Consider the following 23,183-nt stretch of genomic DNA (forward strand, 5'->3'; position numbering starts at 1 on the left):
GTCTTTTTTTCTTGTCACAGAAACTGCCACCTGAGAATATAAACAAAGGGAAACTTTAATGAGAACTTGTCTGGAATGCCCAACTTGGTGTTTTCTTGGCAAACTGTCTGAGGATTTTATCAGTTAGGAATCCATGGAGCCTTTCTACTGTGCAATAATTTCTGTATTTATTGGATTTTTGTAATGATATTTGGCATGTGCAGGTACATCTTTGTGGGATTTCATATGGAGTTAGTTTTGAAATGTGCTAAAACATTTTTCTTTTCTAAAATGCGATAACTGGAAAGAAATCACCCTTAACACAAATTTTCTTTTTTTTTTCCTTTAAGGAAGCGTATTATCATGTGAGAGTAAAAAAAATTGTGTGAAGCAGTTAGCTTTTAAAACTAAAATTAATTGTTTTCTATATTAACTGCAGCAGCGGACTACAATCCATTCCCTCACACAGGCCTAAAGCACTGTATGTCAGCCTGACAATAAAATTTCATGCTGGATTTAAAAAATCCAACATTATTGTAGAGACCTGATAAATTGCTTTTAATTTATTCAGGGAATTTGTCCTCTTAAACATTGGCATGTGAATAACTTCAAAATGCAGTTACTGTATTGCTGTCCTTGTTTCAGTCAGGACGTGAATAAAGGTTGCACTTGATGGAGGTACCCTTAACTGATGCTCAGTACATTCCCAATGTAGGATTAAACCACCATATTTAATATGTTGAATAAGTTAAGACTACTTGTGATTAATGTGAGAAGGAGAACAGTCCTGTTTATTGTTTGTAAATATATTCTTTTTTTTTATATATGTTAAAGTAGCCCCAACTGTACGTGAAAAATGGCCTAAAACTAAACAATCAGAAGACCAGCTGCTTGCATCATCTTCAGTATATGCTAAGTGTAACTACCATTCATTATTGCTTTATCAGACCCACTTGATTATCTCCCCCACTCCCCCCACCCCATGTGTGCTTACTCAAAGGCAATTTGTTAAACTAAAGCTACTTCAACAATTGTAACACTTTCTAAATCATTCTCTCCCTCTCTCTCGTGTCTGGCGTGGCATCTCTTTCTGACCCAGGTTGACTCCCTGTGTCCCCTTAGGATCCACAAAATGGTTTCAAATGAAATTCATATCAATGTGTGTTAGCGTTGTGTGTTCTTCTCTCCGCAGTGTGCTCTAAGCCTCTCTCCGACGGCGTCTTTTCACAGTTCACTAGCTCAGATTCATGCATTAGAGCGGCTTTTAAAAGGAAGCCTGTTCATTCGCCTCACAAAGTGATACGGGTTTAACTCCCAGTAACAGATTTTGAGACAGTGTGCATGTTCGTGACTTTTGGGGATTACGGTTTTTATTTTCTGCGTCGTTCATCCTGAAATGAATCTGGTAGGAGAGAAAGAAAAAAAAGGCTATATGAGTTATGATAATTTTGAGCACAGCTGCAATGGGAGATGGCCGGGCGACCTTGAGTAGAGGCTTTTCTTATAGTAAAAATGAAAAGATTGGAACTGAGAAATGAAGAAGTGTGAGAAAGAAATGGAGGGAGAGAGAGAGCAAGACCTTGACCAGGGAGAAGAGTCATTCAAATGAAATTGGAAGCATATGAAACGTGTATCTTTTCTGTACCCAAATGCACATCTACTGGCCACATCTTATAACGGGTCCATCAGAGTGAGACAGAGTGAGCGTGAGAGGGAGGGAGGCAACGAAGCCACATGAAAGGAGATTGAGACGGAGATCTTTCATTTTAGTTCTGCAATTCTAGATCATCGAAATCATCTTCACTTGAAAGTTCGACCTGCTTCTTTTGGCCCATTGTCAGGTTTTATGTGCGCCATTTTGTCTCGATAGAAAAAGGATTATGCTGTACCTTGAATGCGAAATTCCTCTTTTTGTGAGTTTTTTTTTTAGAAAGGAACTGATGTTTGAGGTCACCGCCGCTCTCCATAAGCTATTCAGTTACCACGTAGTTCAATATATTTTAGTGAATTGTGAGACGTGTGAGCTGCTTTCAGCTTGCTTACACATGTTGATGCATGAGTGCAAAAATCAAGATCCTGTTGTAAACGCACAGTGTATTCATTCCAGGAAAACTCAGATCAGAGTCAGGCCAAAATGAGCCATACCACGATGAAATATATCATATTCAAATGATGAACAGTGGAACCCTGACAGAGAACAAAATCACACATAGACATTTAGTCTTACAATATGTTTACAGTGTTGAAGTATGCCATTAATGAAAATACTCTGTGTAAGTGTTTAAAAATGATAATAAAGTATTGTTTTCTCCAATGTTCTTTCAAATGTTTTTGAATGCCATAGCAGTTTTGTATGATTATCCTGGTGGAGGGATTTTATCTTCATGAATATGTTTCTGTATGATTACTTGTTCACTGTATGGGAAGACAATTTTTTGAAATGTAATATTGCAGAATCATGCCAGATTATAATTTTTTTTCTATCAAGAGTGGTGCCATTATTGACTTTTGGTCTCTTCAATCTTTTTATTTTTTATTTTTTATTTAACTTTAATTTTTTTTTTTTGAACGAGTTTCCTGTTGTTGGTTTGGTGAAGCTATCCTTCATGGATGTAAAAACAAATGATTTTTAAAAGAAAAAGAATTACAAGAACAAGATGATCCTAAAGGGAGAGCCTTCGGCAGGGGAGCACAATGCTTTGTGCGGGAATGCTTTTCCAAATCAATTTAATGAGACGTTCATGGACATTATGTTTTTTCCTCATGGTTGGTTGAAGGTCCTGTGATGGCACTTACAACTGTAATTTTAAATACATTTTCATATTTCACTTTTCACAGCTTTCACTTACACTCTTTGTACAAAATTAGTTTCCTTGGTCTTTTTGGGGGGAGTGTATCATTGTGAAAAAAAGTGATTTCAGAACAGTACACATCTGCTGTTTTGAGCATATATGTATTTTTGTAATGTGTTGAAAAATCAATACAAGAAAGCCAACACTTCAATAAATGTTGCAATTGCTCTATGATTGAAGCAACTTTTTATTCTGATTATTTGTTCTTCCTTTTCTTCTACCACCACGATTAATAACACATATTGGAACAGCTACAAATAGTTTTAGTGTACAGCTTAAACTAGAATATTTTAATGCAAAACTGTATTGTTGCTTTAGCACCATTCTAGTCCATTTCTTGTAAATAACCTCATCTGTTAAGACAGATTTAAAAAGAAAAATCCATTTCTGTAAGGGGTTAAGAGCGAAAATAAGAACGTAACTTTAGCCGGCATGCATTGAAAAATGAGAGGAAATGGCCACATCTTTACATCCCACACAAGTGAATCATGCATTTACATGCTATCAATGATGTTACATACAAACCATCAGAAACGGCTGCAAATAATTTAGTACGACTTCTAATCTGACGTTGGCTTTAGGGCGTGGAACCTTGTTTTACAGCCAAATGCCAGCCGAACAGTGGCTGATCCATGCATGGTGTGAGCTTAAAAAGATATGCCATTTATAAAAACTGTACAAAACATACACAAAACAAACACAAAATGATATATATTTTCCTTATTATTGATTTAGTATATATGGAGTTCAGAATGTAAGAGCAGAGATTATGAAAAGCTATACAACAAGTCTTGCTGAATTTGACCATTGATAATGGCTATCACTTACACAGTTTAATCTCCTCTCCTACAGTCCTGTTTGAGCTTCTCACAACAAGAGCTTATCCTGCATCCTCGCTTTGGTCTGAAAGAGTTACACTGTACATGAACTCCTGTGTTCACACTGATGCTGTCTTGTGTTGTAGAGGTTTTCTGAGCTACAGTTGGCGCATCTTCAAGGCATTCAAATCAGATCACAGTTTCTTTTTCAACCGATTTTGGGAAATAAATTCCCACTAAATTTTTAATGTAAGCCAGATAACATCCAGATAACATGAGTCCAGTGTAAGAAAACATATAATTAATGCTGCCCTCTGTGTTTGTCATTCATTAGAGGGAATGCTAACTGCAGTGGATGTTGGGATGGCTCTGGTGTGATGTCTAAATGTCTCTGAGTTGATGTTTTTATGGTTGAAATTCAAGGAATACCTATCATGTTGTCAGTAAGGAATCTTGCTAGCTTGCAGCTATTTGGTCAAACGTTCTTGGGGCAAGACAAGACACAGATCAACGGTAGACACTGAATCTTAGCTCAGAATCTGACAAATAATATTTGAGCTACTATACCAGTACACTAATTAACAAAAGCATCTTCCAAAAGTGAACTTCAAAGATGACTGCTAGTACATAACTGCTTTGTTCTTGGATAACAAATGAGAATGTGACTCATAGGTTTTATTTCTGAAGGTAGCTGTTGACGGTCTCATGCTTCAAAAATGAGTCCTGGCATGAGTATGGGGACCCATCAGGTATTTCTTGATATCAGGCCAACAGCAGTCAAGCCCGTCCTCGCTTGAGCCTCCAGGCCATTGGATAACATAACAGAAATAGTGCTTGTGTGTGTGTGTGTGTGTGTGTGTGTGTGTGTGTGCGCGCTAGCTCAAAGAGAAAGCACAAGGAGACACGACAATAGAGTGGAGATAGAGGAGTGAAGAAAGGAAAGACGGCCTGTGCAGGGCGGGTTTGTGTGAGAAAGTCAAATCAGGAAGAATTTCTGATGGTTGCCAGCTCTTACCACACACAACGACCCATGAAGTGTCCCTGTGTCTCAACATTATGCATGATTCAATGTAAGAATATAATTAGTACGTCAAAATACTCTGAAAATAATCAAACAAGCAGCTACAAATTGCTTACACAGATGATGTTTGGAGGATCTGGTGTTTGCAGGGGGGATCTTATTGTGACTTTCCCAACTGTGTGTGTGTGTGTGTGTGTGTGTGTTTGTGTTTGTGCCTGAAGGCTGACATCTGGGTGCCATGTTGATGATTCTGGTCTTCTGGTCAGCAGAAATGTGCATGTTGAGAAGATGTCACATTCCCACAGCTCTTATCCTAGCAATGGCCTAACTACTGACATAACAATTGGAATAGCATGACTTTCTGCAAATGGTTAGTGGCTGCAGATGTTTTTAATGATTCAAAAAAAGGTAAAAAACAAAACAAAAAACCTGATTAAAGCTCATAATACCAAATGATAATATTTTTTTTCTCACTTTTCATATATCTATTTAAAAACACATATTTTTCTTATCAAATTGACATGCTGGAGAACGAAGTTGTGTATTTGTCTTGCAAAATTGCGAATCATATTACAACCTCAAGCATCTCATTATACAACTTATTTTGGCAGAGCCTCATTCCCATACTGAACTGTCTATTTTTCTAAAGGGCTACTCTCCATATAATCAGAAGCCACACGAATGTGTGCTCGCAGACCCATTCCGGCCACTTCTCTGCCACCAGCCCATCTTGTGCAGTTCACATGTGACATGAGGTTAAAAAGCTCTCTTTTAAGCTTGTTTAGGAGGAGGCCCCCTCCTGTGTGCCCAGCTCCGTGGGAGAAAAGTGGCCTCCAGCACCAGTGGTGAGGAGGTGCCGTATCCTCTTCACCAGAAAGCACTGGGCAGAGGCCCTATAGTCACAGACAGAGAGTCGCGGAGCGGGAGATGGGAAATCATGGTTTGGAGTAAAACCACGTCCTCGGGGAACAGGGTGTCAGCAGGGATTGCGGTCTGCGTCCTGGGCCACACAGGACCACAAGGCCACCGCAGAGACCCTACTTTCCACTGGATCACAGGGCTCAGGCCCCACCGGCCTCTCTGTAGATATCCAGTTACTAATCTACCGGCTCTGACCGGTACCCAGTCAAATGACGCTGCCCGCCCAGCAAGCAGACTGGGTTTCGCCCTGCAACACAGCGACCAGAGTAAATCTGGCCCAGCTGGCTGCTCTTGGGAAAAGGGGGTAAAAAGAAAGGAGGAATGGATGGAGGGAGAGTAGGGAGAGCAATTTAGGAGGGTGGTCAGGAGACAGAGAGCAGTGTGGTCGAGCGTGGTCACTCAACAGCTGTGGCTTGGGAAGATTCTCTCTTCTGGGAGAATCTGACCCAGAGGAACAAAGGCTTCGTGGTCATGTCGAGCGTGTAACTAAAGGACAGGAAATGCAGACTTTTCAGAGGGAGGAAAAACACTAAAGCCACTCAGTGGGAGGTTTTGGTCATTTACGGCACAGCCATGTCGTCAAGCATCAAAACGGCACTCATCTCAAAACAGAAATGACAACTTATGGTTTCTATAATTGCCCCCCTTATATTCAGACAATTCCTTAACTGCAGGAAAACTAGAATCCATTGTTTGACAATGAAACATTATAGTTCTAAACATTTTGCAAACGATATTATGGAAGAGTGAGCGGTGAAGACACCTGATGTGATCCACTTTAACACTGATTGGCCTTCAACTGATCCCTTTTTTTTTAATCACTAAAACAACTTGTGACTGCACAAGCCCTCCTAAACACTGGCCGTCACCTCACCATGGAGACACAGTTAAGCAAAACATTTATTTATCTTTGCGCTGCAGCCACACCCTCACTGTCTGCATATTTAAGTCTGCTCCTTCTCTTTTCTTTCAGCCTCTTCATCACTTGCTCCGACTGTCATAACCTCACTTGTATCTGTTTTCATTACTCAGTTCTTTGTTCAGTTTCGTCTCCCTCTCCTGCTTCAAGTAGATTGATTCCTTCCAAACTTTCTCTCCTCACAGCTCCCTCTCCCTCCCTCTCCCCTTCACCTTGCCTCCCTTTTTATTACAGAGACAAACTCTTTTCTCCCTTTCTTACCCTCTGTCCCACTGTCAGTGTAATTCCATTGGTGTCAGACCTCCCAGGTGGGCCCAGACACAGGTAAGGTAGCTAACGCGTGGGGAAGCTTCTCTGTTGTCGGCTTCCTGACGCCCGAGTTGCCCCCCCACACACATATATACACACACACACACACACACGCACACCTTGCCTCAGGGGGGTCAGTGTCATTGTTGGCATTGGGCACATGCTTGTCGTGGTGCAATATTAAATCTTCTCATTTGATTTGGACTGTAATTATGTCGTAAAAACAAACTGGCTGTGAAGCCGTGGCCCGCCAGTGTGATCTACTTTCATCAAGTGCAGACTGGCTTAATTATAGAGTGCGCCATACACCCATCTTTCACTGGGCAGCTTTTCCTGCTGCTTCTTTAAGCCATCACATTCTTTTATTGTGCGTTAATCACAAGGCAATTGGGCCGTTTGCAATGGCTGGGGGTAGATTTTAACACTGGTCTGTACACATCCTGCGTATTCTGGAGGAAAAAAAAGTAAAGAGTTTAGCAATTGTACATGGTAATGGAATCTGATGCCTCCTCTATTACTGCGGTGTACTTAATGATATGGTTTTCATACCACAAAGGTATTCAAATGTGAGGAATCTCTGCTGAGAATAAAGGATTTGCTGTTCTTTGTGCATTTCAAATTGAGTGTGTGAGGTTAGACAGATAAATAAGTCAATTTGACAATAAATGACCAAATCTCATCAAAAGAAATCACACTGATATGAGCGACTGTAAATAAAACTTAGATCTTTTCCCCAAGGGATTTTATTTCTGTTTCATTATCTTAAGAGGGAGCCATAAAACACTTGAAGGAACAACACTCCAGTATGAAGATCTATGAATTTCACGAGCAAATTATTTCCTCATATAGCCGCAGCTTTTTATCTGGTTTTTTACAGCCAGACATCTGAAATACATGTTTGTTTAGGCCTATATTTGCCACATGGCTAAGTCAAACCAGATTCCACCTTCACATCAACTTGCACAGCCGGACGCCAGATGCCAAACTTCAACATATGGCAATATGTATATTCATATTTTTTTTTGCTGTGTTTCATGCAATGTTTTGGAGCACTGCTTCAAATCAAACGATTAAATGATTTGCACTGTGTATTATATGTAATATCTCAAACCGATTTTCTGTTTACATGATTTCAGTAAAAATTGTGTGTGCTTATACTGAAGACAGTTACCAATAATGACTTACAGTTGATCATTAAAATAATAAAAACTCTCACGCAGCAAAGTCACGAAAGAAACAATCACTGACAAAATTCAAAATCTGTAAGCAGCCATTTCATCAGAATAAAAACCAGGCTACAATTATAATCTTGATGTCAGCGCTCAGTGGCATCCAATAAGAGAGCACGGCAAGGTTTTATGTCAGAGATGAGTGTGTGAGGGAGGGATAAAGGATGGAGCTGTCTGGGGACTGACCCCTTTATGTCTTAATAGTTGAGCTGAAAAAGAGGGGAGACTATGAAAGCTGAAGGGTCACCGGGGGAGAACGCCCTCGTTTTTGTCCCTCTCCACCGGTCTTTTATGATGGGTTCATCTGTGTTGTGACAGGTGTGTGAAGTGGGCACCTTACTAGAGGTAATTGCCATTTCTCTCCTGTGGGTCATTGTTTGTCCCTATGCCTGAAAAGACCATTAGAAAAAGAGGATTTTTTGGCTGTTACAGTGGTACAGTTACAGATGAAGACCCTGTAATTCTCTTGTTCTCTCAGGCACAAATTGAATAAAAATCATAATTGTAAAATATTCAAGATGTTCTGAAAACCTGAGCGGATCCATTAACAGTGTGGTGTGCTGTACATAAACACAGGCAGCAAACATAACCTGCTGATGCTGCTGCTCTTTAGCTGGAACAGACTGCTGTGGCTTCACTGCAGAAACCATTATGGTGCCACTGAGGAGAGTCATAAAGGTGATTAACAGCTGCTTCTAATTAAAGATCAATGGAGAGTCTTTCTGAGGTGATTTGTTATATGAATTAGGATGCCCACTGTCCATAAATGACATCAGGCAATGTCACTGTAACAGATTGGGTATTGATTCACCCTTGTTTGAGACACCGCTCAAACCAAACAATAGATCATGACTACCCAAGACGTTTGGATTTGTTTATGAATGCCCCTTTACCCAGTGTAGGAAAAAGGAAGACATCCCTTAACAGCACCCACCCCTCGACCCCCCCTAGATGTGCACAAAAATGTATGGCTTTTATTTAATGTATAAATTGCATCATAAGACAGATAAGTGGCATACGTCTTTCTAATGCTGGGGCTGACACTCCCATATCCTGATTCAGTAATCAGACACCATTAAAGATTGACAATGCATCACAGGGGGGTTAGAGAGCCATGAAAGAACCAAGCTGTAGAAAAATAGCCAAACCGTAGAGTTGATTTCATATGACCATTATTTGAAACACCTACTGTAGGCAATTCCATGCACTTCAGTTTCAGGTTCTGAGTTGAATACAATTTTAACTAGACCTCAGTTGAGATTTGTTTAAGAAGCACAGGTATAATCTGCTGCCATTGTGTCAGAATGCACAATACCAGAACTGGCCCAGGCCCAAAGGTATGCAGCATGTATTATGCATTTGATAGTCAAGGTGCCTTTTGTTTTAATTGGGCAAACAGATATACCTTTACATCATGCTTGGGCAGGGCACATTTACAAAAAAACCCAGGGTCAGTTTTTGAAAGCTAGCATTTATAATGTACAACCATGTTTAGAGGAAGGGCCCCACCAATTTCTGTACATCATAGAGCACCCTATATTTAAAAACCTGCAAGTGGTTAAATCACAATGTCAAGTAACGGCTGGTTAAAAAAAAAACAAAAAAAACCAAAAACATTTGCAGTAAGGGATCACACAATGCCGCCAAGATTGCAGCAAGGACTGACCCATTTCAGAAAACATCGAAGTTCAACATGAACGCACTGCCATAGATTTTAGACACTATCCTGACCTTGAAGTTCACCCACAACCCCTTACACTCATGTTTAATGAGTGAGGAAAGGATCCTTTGCTGCCTGTGTCTAGAGTGGTTATACAGTAGATTGCACCAATTTTCACTTCGGCATGAAGTATTAACTTGTATAAAAGTTATCCATTGACTTGTGGGTTCTGCTTGGCTGGACTACCTTGTAGTAACAAAACCAGGGCAAGTAGTTTAGATCTTTTATTGAATTCAGAAAGTCTGCCAGGAGTCACCTTGAGTCAAACCTGAAAGACAGGAAACGACACATTAAAATAAAGTTAATCAACCTTAGACAATTTTGTGGTTGCTGCCAAACAAAGTACCTTGCGTGTGCCGTATCCACCTGCTGGGCTGCCCTGACGTTCAAGCCGACTTGGCTGCAAGTAACCTGGTAGACCAACTCCTCCATAGGGCTGGTTTTGTCCAGTTGGCGCACCACTCTGACCATAGCTCGAGCTGCCAATACTTTGCTGTACAGGTTGGCTGGGCAGCTTGACACTCTGAGGTGCAGGGGCAAAGTCAGCAGGGACGGTCTCGACCTGCGGAGTACTGGGGTAGGCAGGAAAGTAGTCCCTTATGTAGTGAGTGTCTTGCCAGTTGTCCCTCCCCTGCTCAAAGCTACTGCTGAAGTGAGACACTGTGCCTGGAGGATACTGGCCTGTCAGGAACATGTAGTCATAAGGATACTGAACCCAGCTTCTGCCTAGGCCTGATGACTGAGCTTGGCTGGTCGAGTCTTGTCCAGAGACAGCTTGGACACTAGGGAGTGGCTGGAAGCCTTGCTCTTCTGTCTCAGATTCAAAGTTACCATGCTCATAGCTCTTCTCCAAATGGGTCAATTCACCTGCCTGGAACTCTGGGAGAAAGGGACCAGGTGGACTCACATTGCTAGGGCCAAGAGGTTCAGGGGCAGGTTTACTGGAGGCAAACCGTTGAGTACTAGGTCTTGTGGAAGTTTCCTCACCAGAAAAAGGACCAGGAGGTGCAACTATCCAGGTGATGTCTGGGAACAGAAGTTAAGGATTTTAAGTGTTAAGAAATTACAGTTCAAGCCCAAAAGAAAGTGTTAGTATAGAGGGTGCATTGCACTACCCACAGCAGTTAAGACATTAAGAGGCCCTGAAAACTCAACACAAATCCATTTATGGTTAAGTCACATTAGCCCCAGTTACCTTGGGTAGAGGCAGGCTGAAAAGAACTTGGGCCTGCAGAAGAACTGCTAGCATATCCTGAATTCACAGGTGCAGGAAAAGAGTTAGAGCTGGAAGAAGCTGCTGCTGGTTCTCTCTGAACACTGGGCTGAGGGTAACTAGGTTCTCTGCGTGGAGCAGTTTGAGGGCCAGCTGGATAAGAGACAGCACCAGAAACTGCAGGAGCCAACCCACCAGAAGAAGGTACTTCCCAGTTATAGCCAGCAGAAGCACCAGCAGCATAACTGGAGGAGCTAGGATCAAAACCTAGGAAGAGACATTAGGATAGGTTTTTAAAACATTGATGACAAAAAAATATAAAAAAATTTAAATGTGGACAACACTGATGCTTAACCTTGCTTCACAGGGTAGCTGTAACTTGCACCAGTCAGCAGAACAAGGAGCAAGGCCCTGTTGAAAGACAAACAAAGTATAACTACATAGCAAAAATCACTCAAAACATCAAACAAATTGTTGCTTACCCAGAAACACAGCAAACAGCCATCATGTTGAAGGAGCAGCTCTAGTGCCACTATCACCCTGTGAAAGGTTTATAAATGTTGCAAGTGACCCGTCCTGACCAATCAGGACACAATGAGTTAATGATACACAGCTGCTAGCAAATTAATCCTGATGAAGGTGGATCCCCCCCATGCTGAAACTTCAACAGTGAGTGTATCAAAGTGTATTTTATTCCAAATGTTAATTACTTTGCACATTGCTATCGTATGTGCATTACATTACACAGTTTTGTACCTAGTATATAATTTAATTTTCAGCATAAATACATTTTCCTCAGTTTGTTTCTGTGTATTCCTTGTTATTCTGGTGATGTTTGTTTCTCCTTTCCACAGAGCAATCTCATTTAACAGGCCTAAGCAAGACCCAAACACAAATGTTTCAGTTCTTCCGAACAGTTACAAATGATTTGTGTTTTGTCAAATAACATGTGTGACCTGCCCATACTATAATGCAGTTGTTGGGGCAGACCTTTTTAGTACATCTTTAATTTAATTGTCTAGCAGTTCTTCTTCAAGTTTTAGTTAAATAGAAAAAAGGAAGGAAAGATGTAATGTGCACAACCAAGAAGCCAAGAGGCTTCCTATTTACTCCCCTAGAAGAACAAACATTAGTTCTCAGAAACAGTTTAACTACAAACAAACATGGTGAAATCATCTGTGCAAACATAAAACTACAGTACAGCAGTTTTTTTGTCATATAATCATATTAAGAAGAAAACTTTGACCCAACCTGTGACCTAAAGAACATATCCTGAAGAAACTAATAATCTGCATATGAGAAAACTATATGAGAAATCTAAATGCGTTTGATAGTGGCACATCCCTTCATTAACATCTTACTCCTCTATACCCAGCTTGAGACTGTGCCAAATGTGCCGTGGTTCTGCATTGTGACAATTTCCGGCACTTCAGATGTGTATTTCCTGGCTTTCTAATCAGAATGCTATTTTGTATCTCAAAAGGGGCTCCATTCAGCCCAACATTAACAGCCCTCGTCTGTGATAATGTGGATGCTTCGGGCCATAGGCCACCAGCTGCATCCACTTGTCAGCCTTTGGTACAGATGCCCTGTCTGTCTGCTGTGGCGAATGAAACTCATGGACTAAATTGGCACTTATTGTGCAGAATGATTTTATGTACGCATTTTAATGTGCCTCATCCAATTCCTTAACATGGTTTAATTATATCTGCTGACAACCATCTCAAATTTTAAAATGATTTAAATGGAAAGCTCCTGTCCCTCTTGTAATTTATGTATTTGAGTGGCCAGTGGAGACCAAATGGAGATCTTTGTATCAAACCCGAATACTCTCAGGCAATTTATCCAAATCTTCTGGATTTTCTGTGCATCACAGTAGTTTCTCATACAAATCAAATGAAGAGAACTCAATTATGATGGATCAATAATTCAGCATTCTCAATTATGCTTTAATTGTAAGAAGCAATATCATCCAATCTTATTGTGTGGATAGGTGTTGTTGCTCTGCAGAGCTTTAGCTGATTGTTTATATGAGATTAGAGCTGTGTATCAAGGAAAAGATCAGGCAATGTCACAGAGCCTTGGATAGCCTGGAAGAGACACATGCATAGACACACTCCCGCACACACTCAGATACACTCCTGAATACACACACACACTCTTAATGACACAAACACATAACATAAAGCCAAATGCTGCCACTAAAATTTGCATGGTGCTCAGTAATGCATTAGTGAACATCACTTGGCAATCTGTTCATACGGGCTTAATTGGATTTTAATACCGCCTCTGATCTTGTTTTCTAATTAACGGCGGTGGCTGGCAACCAAGCAGAACCATGCACCCAGCAACACCTTTGATCCCGGCCATATGGAGTTCCTCCAAGCACGCCGGGGATGTAAAAATCCCTCACCTAGACGTGGGCGAACAACAGGCCCCCGAATCAAAATGGATGGGGTGAGGAGAATGAAGGAGGGTGGAGAACGGGGGTGTGTGTGGCAAGGGGTGTTGAAGGAGGGGGGGGCACAAGGTGGCGGTGGGGGTGGGCAGTGGCATGTGTCATCCACACATCCTGGCGGCATTGTTATTGATTAATTTCTCTCACGATCAGTTGTGATCACAGATACATAAAACATGAGAGGGGGGGATGAATGCCTGTACACCTTATCATCCTTGCTGCCATTCGACACCCCTTCCTTGCAACGTGGAAATGTCAATAGCTTTTCTAATCTGTTTACTTCTCCCCTTGTGGCCACCGCGTTATGCTTTTGATGAAGGGCTGCCAAAAAATGTGTCCTTTTCTACCCTTGCTTTTCCTGTTTTGCCCGACAGAGTATGGGTATTAAACTTCACATCTGCACAGTCACACTGGCTCTCTTGCTGTTATTTAGTTATTTAAAAGGATATCACTTAAAGACCCTGAGCACTTTTTTAAATTCAGATTTTTTTATGTAAGATATTAAGACAGCTTTGGGGCTCATATCTGTGTACTCAGCCATTTTTTGGAGGCTTGATGTGGCAGCAGCATATTGACCAAAGCCACCCTGCAGCCTCAGCACCACAGGTTTATGTTAGGCAACATATCATAAGTGGAAGCATCTAATTAGTCAAACCTTATGGTGCAATGAATGCTAGAGAAATTCTTTCTGAAAAAAACCCCTCCATTACAATATTGAATATTTTCAAACTAAATATCTTTAAGCTTTAACCTTCCTCTTACTGTAGACACGGTATGTAGCTCATCTGCATGAATCAGTCAGACGAAGTAGTGTAAAAAGGAAAGATAGTCATTGTCTAGTTCGACATTTTGGGAAATAAACGTATCCTCTTTCTTGCTGGGGGTTAGATGAGAAGATTGATACCACTCTACAAGTGCATGATAAATATGAAGCTACCGCCAGCTGGTCCAGTTAGCTTAGCTCTGCACAAAGACTGGAAACAGCTAGCCCGGCTCTGTCCGAAGGTAGCAAAATCTGTCTACCTGTACCTCTAAAGCTCACTGATAACGCATTATATCTTGTTTGTTTGATCTGGACTTGCTGTGTAGTCTTGAAGCCATTTCAAGTCATCCTAGAGGCTTTGACTGTTCCACTGATGGGTGGGAGGGATCACCAGTATTTCCATCTATGGGTGGTGGTAACCTTGACTTCAAACAAGCGTAATGATAATACACAAGACAATATGGCAGTCATTCATGCATGGTGATTTTGTTTAGTTCAGCAAGCTGCCATTTTACTGCTGGCTGACAGAAAGCAGCTCATTAACTATGCATATCAATTAAAAACCTGAGCAAATGTGACGAATTTCGTATCTACAACACTTTGATTGACAACCAGAAGGATGGTGTTATTAAAGGGTGTCAAACTTCCCCAATACTGACAGATACAGTGTTCTGGGTATGTTTACATTAACACGCCCTGAATGAAACAATATCATTAGACCAGGGAATGTGATTCTTACAGTAATGTGTCATTAAGTGTTGATCATAGTAACAGCTCTGATTAAAGATTGGTTAAGCTCCAGTGGTGGAAGAAGTACTCAGATCTATTACTCAGGTAAAAGTAGCAATATTACAGGGTAGAAGTACTCTGTTACAAGCAAAACCATGCATTAAAAATTTCCCTTAAGTGAAAGTACAAACTTATAATTTAAAAAAAGTACTTAAAGTACCAAGAGTAAAAATACTCATCATGCAGAATGGCCCATTTCAGATAATATATATTTTACATTATTCATTTATACTTCAATGTTGTAGCTGGTAAAGGTGAGGCTATACTATATACTGTCGGGTAAGTCTTATTTTAACCTATAACAATACATCATTATTTATTTGTTGATTATATTAGGTATAATTAATCGGAATCTGTAAAGTAACTAGTAACTAAAGCTATCAATTATATAAGTATGAGTAAAAAGTACAATATTTGCCTCTGAATTGTAGTAGAGTAGAGGTATAATGTAGCAGAAAATGGAAATAATCAAGTAAAGTACCTCAAAATTGTATTTAAGTGTAGTACTTGAGTAAATGTTCTTACTTTCTACCCCTGTTGAGTCCACACAGACGCTCTCGTGCTGCGGCAAATCACTCTGTTTTTAATTCTTACTTTTGCAGAGAGGCACTCTGACATGAGATGGCCTTCTACAACAATGGCAAAGAAGAGGGAAGGCCTAAAAGTCCTCGCCAGCGATTGCACCTGAATAATGATGCCTTTTTACATGCTGGTTGTTTGTCCTTCACTGGGCAATTATTTGAACAATGTGTATATACTCTTTTGAAGAGGATTGTGACATATTGTGCCCTGGCTAATGACTAGAAATGCATCAAGACTAAAGTGGGGTGTCTAATGAAGATGGTTGACAAGTCCTGAAGGCCTTCTCTTTCTTTTATATGGAATTCTTTCTTTTTTTATGAAAAGAGAAATCCTTGCCCTCCTTAAATTATCAAATTGTCCTTCGACCTCAGCATGTCACAAAGTTTCTCATCTTTCTATGAAAGACACTTTCAAGCACATTGAATGCTGTCGGTACTTAAGTGGTATATTTGATTTTGGAGTCCTTCCTTTTAAAACTTAATGGATGATAGAAATGGAAAGTGGCCTTAGAAATAATCCCATGCTAATGACTGACTCAGTTTCTGTCATGCTAACATGGTTGTATACTTGCCATGTGTACACACAAAAGTCAATAGAAAAGTTAATAACAAGCATGACACAGGCATGGGGGTGGGGGGTTACCCCTCAGATAAGATTCAGCATCAGCTTAGTCTTTGGACAATGCTTTATTACATTTTAGCATCATATACATTACTGTGTGTCTGAACACCTTTTGCAGCACCAATATACCTCAAATTGGTAAGTACACCAATGTACAATGAATGTACAATGTACTGTCGCAATGCTGATTCTGTATTTTTCCAATCTTCCTGAGTTTTATCGTGTCAGTTGTTTTGCGTTGATCAACCCGGCTGCCACCTGCACGTGTGCCCTCAACAAGCCGCCCGAGTTAAGAGAAATATACTGCTGGATTCTCTGCAAATACTCCAAACTAATAATTCGCATTTGACAGACAGCAGAACAGATTTACTATCATTCTGTCTAAAGTCGTGGCTGGCATTAACATTGATGTGTGTTGCCTACCTGCAGCAGAACAGTCAAGTGCAATACATTTTTAACACTTTATTTTTCTCACCATGAGGCCTATTCACTGTCTATGATCCATGAGCTGCTCGATCAGCAGAAGTCATTTTTCATAGACTTCATTGAGCAACAGGAAAGAAACTTCAAGACCTTTGATCAAGTATTTATCTAGTCTACTAACCAAAGGATGGACAATATCATGAAAGATGCACGGGATATTAAGATCAGTTTACATTTCTCACACACAATCTTAACAAAAGACTGATCATGCTACCGGTCTTAAGAGCATTTCAACTGAGTTTGCATCTGTCCAAACTTATTTTGACAAACTTTCGGGAAAATCAACATAAACTCTCTTAAACTCTAACGAGGCCTCTGTCCCCCGTGTTCAGAAAACTCTTCATTCTTTCAATATATGATACAAATATTCATCAGATATGTGTGTTCAAATACATGTTTTTGCCTTTTTCTTTACCAATCAGCGTCTTCAAATTTAATTCCCAAATTCATTCATATAATACTAGACAGGTTGATCATCTTATTTCTTGACTTGTGTATTTATAGATATTCCCCCCCCCTTGTTGTTGTTTTTTTGTTGTATTTTCCTAAATTATGTCAGCTTAGTTTTTATTGTATTTATTTTTTGTTATTGTTTGTTTTTCTCCTTAAGCGAGGGGCAGCCCGTTGTATAAGCCTATGGCTTCTTGTGGCTTCATTACCTGGATTTTATTACAGTCTTTGTACAAATACAAAATACATAAACAAATAAAAATACGTTTATACAGATCATTACATTATTGTCTGAAAAAGTATACCTTGCTCATGCTGTCTAACAGTGTGTTATAATATGTTCGTCCATTCACATGTCAGATGGCCTGTGGCACAAAAGCTGCTCCACCAGTTTGTCTGACAATGACACACAGGCCTGTTATTCAAACTATTAGCACAGACAAAAGGTTACAACTCCTGCTGTGACATATTCAACAGCAGCGACAGAAGTTATTTTTAATTGCAAAAAAATGTTAAATTTAGCTGCATAGAAGAAGGGAAACTGCTGATCCACTTAACCAAAAGCACACTGTTTAATAAAAATGTATATTTTGGCTGAAGCCTGGATGAGCTTATCTGTATTGGAAAAACAGCATAACACCATAGAATTGTCTTAGTTATTTTTCTTGGGATTGACAGTGAGGTTTAGATACAGAGGAGGTGTCATCTCAAAGGGATCAAGGTTTTAGCCATGAAATGCCCGGGCTGCACTTTACAATAAATGGAATAAAAGTCGCACCTTTGAGCTGACTTGGCCCCTCAATAGCAAAGCTTAACAACATATCATCAAGATGATTATTTGACCATAACATGATAATTGTGGGATACTGAGATGAAACAAGAGCAGATTTAAATTGATCCTGGGCTTAATCACAAAGAGAGAGACACAGTAAAAGAAAGATGAAAACACCCACATAGGATCATCTTTACATTTCTGCTGAAGGTAAGTGTAGTGTACATGTTTTCTGCGTATAGGATGTAGGCGACGCGTACATCAAATATGTGTTCGGCTGGGAGTCTAAATGGTGGCCTAATTATGGGTTCGACAGAATAGGCCAAAAAAATTCTCTTCTTTTTTCACACACTTACATGTACACGTGTATGCATCATACACATTGCAACGTCCACAGTGGTGTACACGCCCAGTGTACTTAGCCCAGGGTGATTCTGGCACAGATACAGAAACCAAAAGACAAGTCATATCAGCAATGCAAACTGTCCCTCGGGTCAAAAGTGATCAACATCAGTGGAATACCACAGCGAGTTACAGACAGAGGAGCAGTTAGGTTCAAACGCTGGAATGAGCCATCTTGCTCAATCGGCGTTACGAGGGCATAAACAAACGTCTGCGTATAAGTTTGATTTATAGTGTGTGCCTTTTATTAGCTGTGTAAGACAAGCTAGAATTTCACGTTTTGTCCCTATCTGTCCTTACATAAAGGGACTCACTGTCAAGAGAAAAATATATATATGAGAAAATAAGTCTATGTAGAAATATCTCTAGATATCTCTTGTTTTAGAATAATAAACAAGTGAGCACTCAAAACTATAAGAGTAGCAGTCTTTTGGGAGCCCCACATGTTCATGCTAGAGTGTAAAGGACAGGAATACAGGTTGTCTCCCATACCAGAGGAAGGAATTTCAAAAGAATATGGTCAAGTCAGAACCCTTTTGTCACATGGCAATTCACTCCTTTTCTGGCTGCCGTCAAAGAGGAGATTAAGTTGTCAAAATGTGGGTCTTGGTCCAGACTGGTCTTTTGAGTGGATATTCACTAGTCTGATCTCCGCCACTGCTAATAGACTGAGCTCAAAGGGGAGCAGGGAGAACAGAGGAGGGATAGGGGTAAGAAGGCTTTAGGATCACTTTACCTGGATTCGGCAGTGTGGCGCTGGTGGATTAGTGCCCCGGGCCTCGTGGCACGCTAGTCTGCAAACACCCCCATAATACTGTTCTACAGGTACAAACACACACACATTTACAGTACAGTGGCCAGTAAAAACACAAACACGTGAATTCGAGGCTAATTTTGCACAAGGACATGTGGGTTGCCCTTACATCCAAACACACAGATGCTTTTAAATGCAATCTCGTGTACCTGCAAACTTGCCAACAGTATGTGTTACACACAACCAAATGCCCAGTGACCTCTGTAGTTTCACAGCATCTCAGGTCTATGAAACAGCACCAGATAAAACAACCACTCTCAATTCCAGTGGCTTCTAAAACTTCGGCACTGATTTCTGGCTTCCGTACAGTTGGGATGCCTCACACAAACTTTCTTCGACATCCTAGAAACTTTCAGAAGTCTGTTCCTGGTCTGATACCACTCTGTAAGGTCACTCACTCATCCAGAACTGCAAAACCATAACCCATAAAGGAGAAAATACAGGTTGTTCTTGGCAGGGAGGAGAGAAAACCCACCGAAGCTTCATCCCTCTCTGCCGCCTCTGCCTGCTCTCCCCCCAGTCACTACCTGATGACTTCTCCATCCGTTTTAATTGGTAATTATTTTGCGGGGTTTAATGCCTTTATTCAGACTGTCAGTGTGGAGTCAGGAGAGGAGGATTAGGTGCCCCAGGGGGACGAGACACTGGCACGGCCAGGACAGCTCATTTTTACACGGGCAGGGGAGGAGGACAGCTCATCTTTGATCCGGTTGGGGCTTCGCAGGCCAGAGGGGTGACAGCTGCACTTTCTTTAGCCCACATTTGAATTTGAATTCTATCTTAGGATGCAGCGCGCCGCGGACTTGGCAGGGCAGTGGGGTAATCTGCTCGGCACAAACGCCCGGGCCTTTTCTTCCTGTGTGCCCTCGCAGAGATTGGAGTAATTAAAGTTAAATGGAATGCATTAAAAACTCACTTGTGCCGAGGCTGTGGCGGCTGTGCCAACAGTGAATGGGCTGGGGCTGTCCTTTTACGCTACTCTAATCCTGCGGAATATATGTGTGCCCCGTGACTTTGATGCTACGCTACCAAAGCATTGGAAACGGCTACCAGTGGAGCTACAACTGACTGCTGGCTTTCACCTCAGAAGAACATCTTGGAGAGCAAATTCAGCTGGATTCTGACATTGGCAGGAGGTGGGATGGAATCGTCTCGGGAAGGCTATTAGCACTTTCCAGACTCACATGTCACTCTCAAATTGCCACGCTTTGATGTATGGTCTATTTAAATACCACACACTGCCTTTCCCTTGACCTGTGGTAGTATTTAAATTGAACCCTGACTAGCAGTCCATAACAATGACACACAACACATAAAGAACTTGTTCTGTCAATTGTTCTACAAAAGGTTGGCCCATACATGAAGAGCTTTCCATGCCAAAAAAATGCTGGCTCTCAACCAGTGCAACTTTGCAGAAGAGATGGGCGTTCCCAGTTTGTCAGCCATCTTGACGTTGGACAGTAATTGCAGCAAAAGACAAACTTGCACCTCGGCCATAGGCTGGGAACCAGACCTGCTCTTCAAAATGGATGTCAAGAGACTTGAGGCATCAGACACTAAGGTAATTGTTGCCGTCTTTCATTTTAGAGGAATGTGGACAGAGACAAAGGGGGGCAGGCCGCAAAACTATCATCATAATCTCTCCCTGGCTTTGTGTGTGATCCTCAAGCCCTTCTAATGAGAGGAGATAGGACGGGAGGAACATAGAGATGTGGGAGGGGTAAAAAAAGAAAGGTGTGTGAAACAGAAAACACAGGACCGAGCGACTAAGAGACTAAGATACAAATCAGACTGCCTGTATGATATGTTTTAGACTGAGCATGTAATCTATCCAGCCTAGCGTCCCTTGCCCCTATTGGATGATTTGGCACCTCCCGATATATATCCAGTGCCAACGTTCAGTGCCAGCGCAGGCAGTAGTGTGTCCTGCTGGATGTCTGGGTCTCATAGACCTGCAATTGCCTTTTATAACCTTATCCATACTGTAGTTGCTGTGCGCAGATATTGTATAAAGTGAGAATTTTGAAAACACAATCTGGTGTTTTGCAATTATCTTGTTGGACGATGGGGTTGCAGTTTTCATTAGTTGTTCCTTAGGTTTGTATACAACAGAAAATTCTCTCAGATTTCAAAATATATTCTCATATATATTCATATTCCTTCAAATATTTTCAAAGACCATGAAGCAAGAAATTCTGCAATATACATATTTTACATGATGAGTCTGTCTTCTTGTTGCCTGGAATATTTTGCATCAACCACCTAAATTGGATTTTGAAGACAGCTGATCTGACAGAGTCTTCAGGCAGATTAGATGAAAGACCAGTAAAGAATGGGGAGACAGACAGGGTGAACCCACAAACCAGACAGAGAGGTAGACCGGCAGACAGACCAAGAGAAAATGACAAGGAGAAAAAGGCAGATTCACAGACCAACCAGACAGACAACTATCCTGTACTGCACTGCCCTTGCTTATCACACAGATATGTACACTCATGCATCTGGACATTTCACCTGCAGGCCACAGTTCAAGTATATATGCAAATGCATACATCCTCTCTTTAACTGCAAAATCAGAGGAAAGTGCCATGATTACAATCATACCACTATTGTCTGTAATAAACAGGCAAGCTGGTGCTTCTGTGGAGGAGGGATTCAAGTGCTTGTTCACTTAAAAGTGAAAAGAATCCCTGAATAACTAATTAAAAAACATCTGAATACCAGTAGAAGACCTTGGTTTATACTTTTGCGGATTTGATTAGTGGTGATTTGTCTATTCGCTGACAGGCGCTTGATGTTGGCGAGATAAGGGGAAAAAAGCCAAAGCTTTTGGCTGGGAAGCCCTATTATTCATGGGCAGCAGTTGAGTGTGTATTTCCATTAGATGTGTGAAGGCCTCTAAGGTCTAAGAATGCACTTTAATAGATACCTGTCAAATGTAATTAACTATGTTTTTCCTATATCATACGCTTTCCCATCGCCTCCAGCCAGAGGCTCCACAGTGTTTTGTGTGTGTGTGTGTGTGTATACAAGTACACATGCATATGTGTCTCTGTGTGTGAGAGAGACAAGAGTCTGTCTCAGCGCCTTTTGCCACCCAGCGATTGGAGACAGTTTTAATTGCAGCATGACAACCACAAGAAAGGACCAGAAGCCCCATAAAAGCCAAAGCAAGCTGGCAGCCGTCCCACAGTGGAAAGCTAGCCATGCCATAATTACAGGTAAAAAGACCTCTAGCACTGTAGCTCAGCACCGTGTTTATTTGACACCAATCATGCAACTATGCAGGTATCCCAACAATAACGTGTTCTGTCCCGACAGGACCGTGGTGCCTCTGAGAAAGACTTGGACATCAACGGTAATCAAGGAATGTCTTGTGGCTTGGAGACTGAACCCTTGTCAGAACATGAAAGTGAGCAGGGAGACCTTGATTTTAAAGAGCTCAGATGAATTCACCAGTGCGAGTTACATTGTTCCCAGGCAGAGAGGAGCCTTGCGTGGCATCAATAATTCATTTTACAAGACTCACTTCTGCCTCCAGTGAGCAGGTCGATTTAAACGTTTTGATATCCAAGGGTACAACGGGAGACATTAAAGACACATTAGCAAAGTTAGTGACACCTCCTGCTGAAGGAGGAACACATTGTTTTCTCGACTAAAGCAAGAGAGGATCACCTGTGCTCATTCCAGCAGCAGGTTTGAGATACACTGCCTTCTTTTCTTTGTAGCTGAGTATTTGGTTTTGTATGAGCAGAGGAATGTTTAATGACTGCATGCTTGATGGCACACACATTTAGCCTGGCCTATGGGAGGAGCACGGTTGTCTGTCAGAGTGACAATGGGGCTGGAAAAACGGGCTCCTGGGTGATGAACACTGCATGTATTTAAAGAAATTTGTCGAAGCGTAAGCTGAAAAAGATTTTAAGTCTGCTCAGCTCATTCAAATCAGACCTCATCTCCCAAATTTTGAGCAATCACATTGGTAATCACTCCAATACATCGGCAGCGTAAATCAAAAACATTTTAGTGACAGCATCGGCCTCCATTTGGAAATCCAGACCCTAGACC

The 23,183-nt window shown here is 41.1% G+C and overlaps 1 pseudogene; it reads right to left on the reverse strand.

Moving 5' to 3' along the window:
* Positions 1-5,451: 5,451 nt before the first annotated feature.
* Positions 5,452-23,183, reverse strand: part of LOC139302609 (poly(A) polymerase alpha-like) — a 113,500-nt pseudogene continuing 95,768 nt past the window's right edge.

Source organism: Enoplosus armatus, chromosome 19 (genome assembly GCF_043641665.1).
Source record: "Enoplosus armatus isolate fEnoArm2 chromosome 19, fEnoArm2.hap1, whole genome shotgun sequence".
NCBI lineage: Eukaryota > Metazoa > Chordata > Actinopteri > Centrarchiformes > Enoplosidae > Enoplosus > Enoplosus armatus.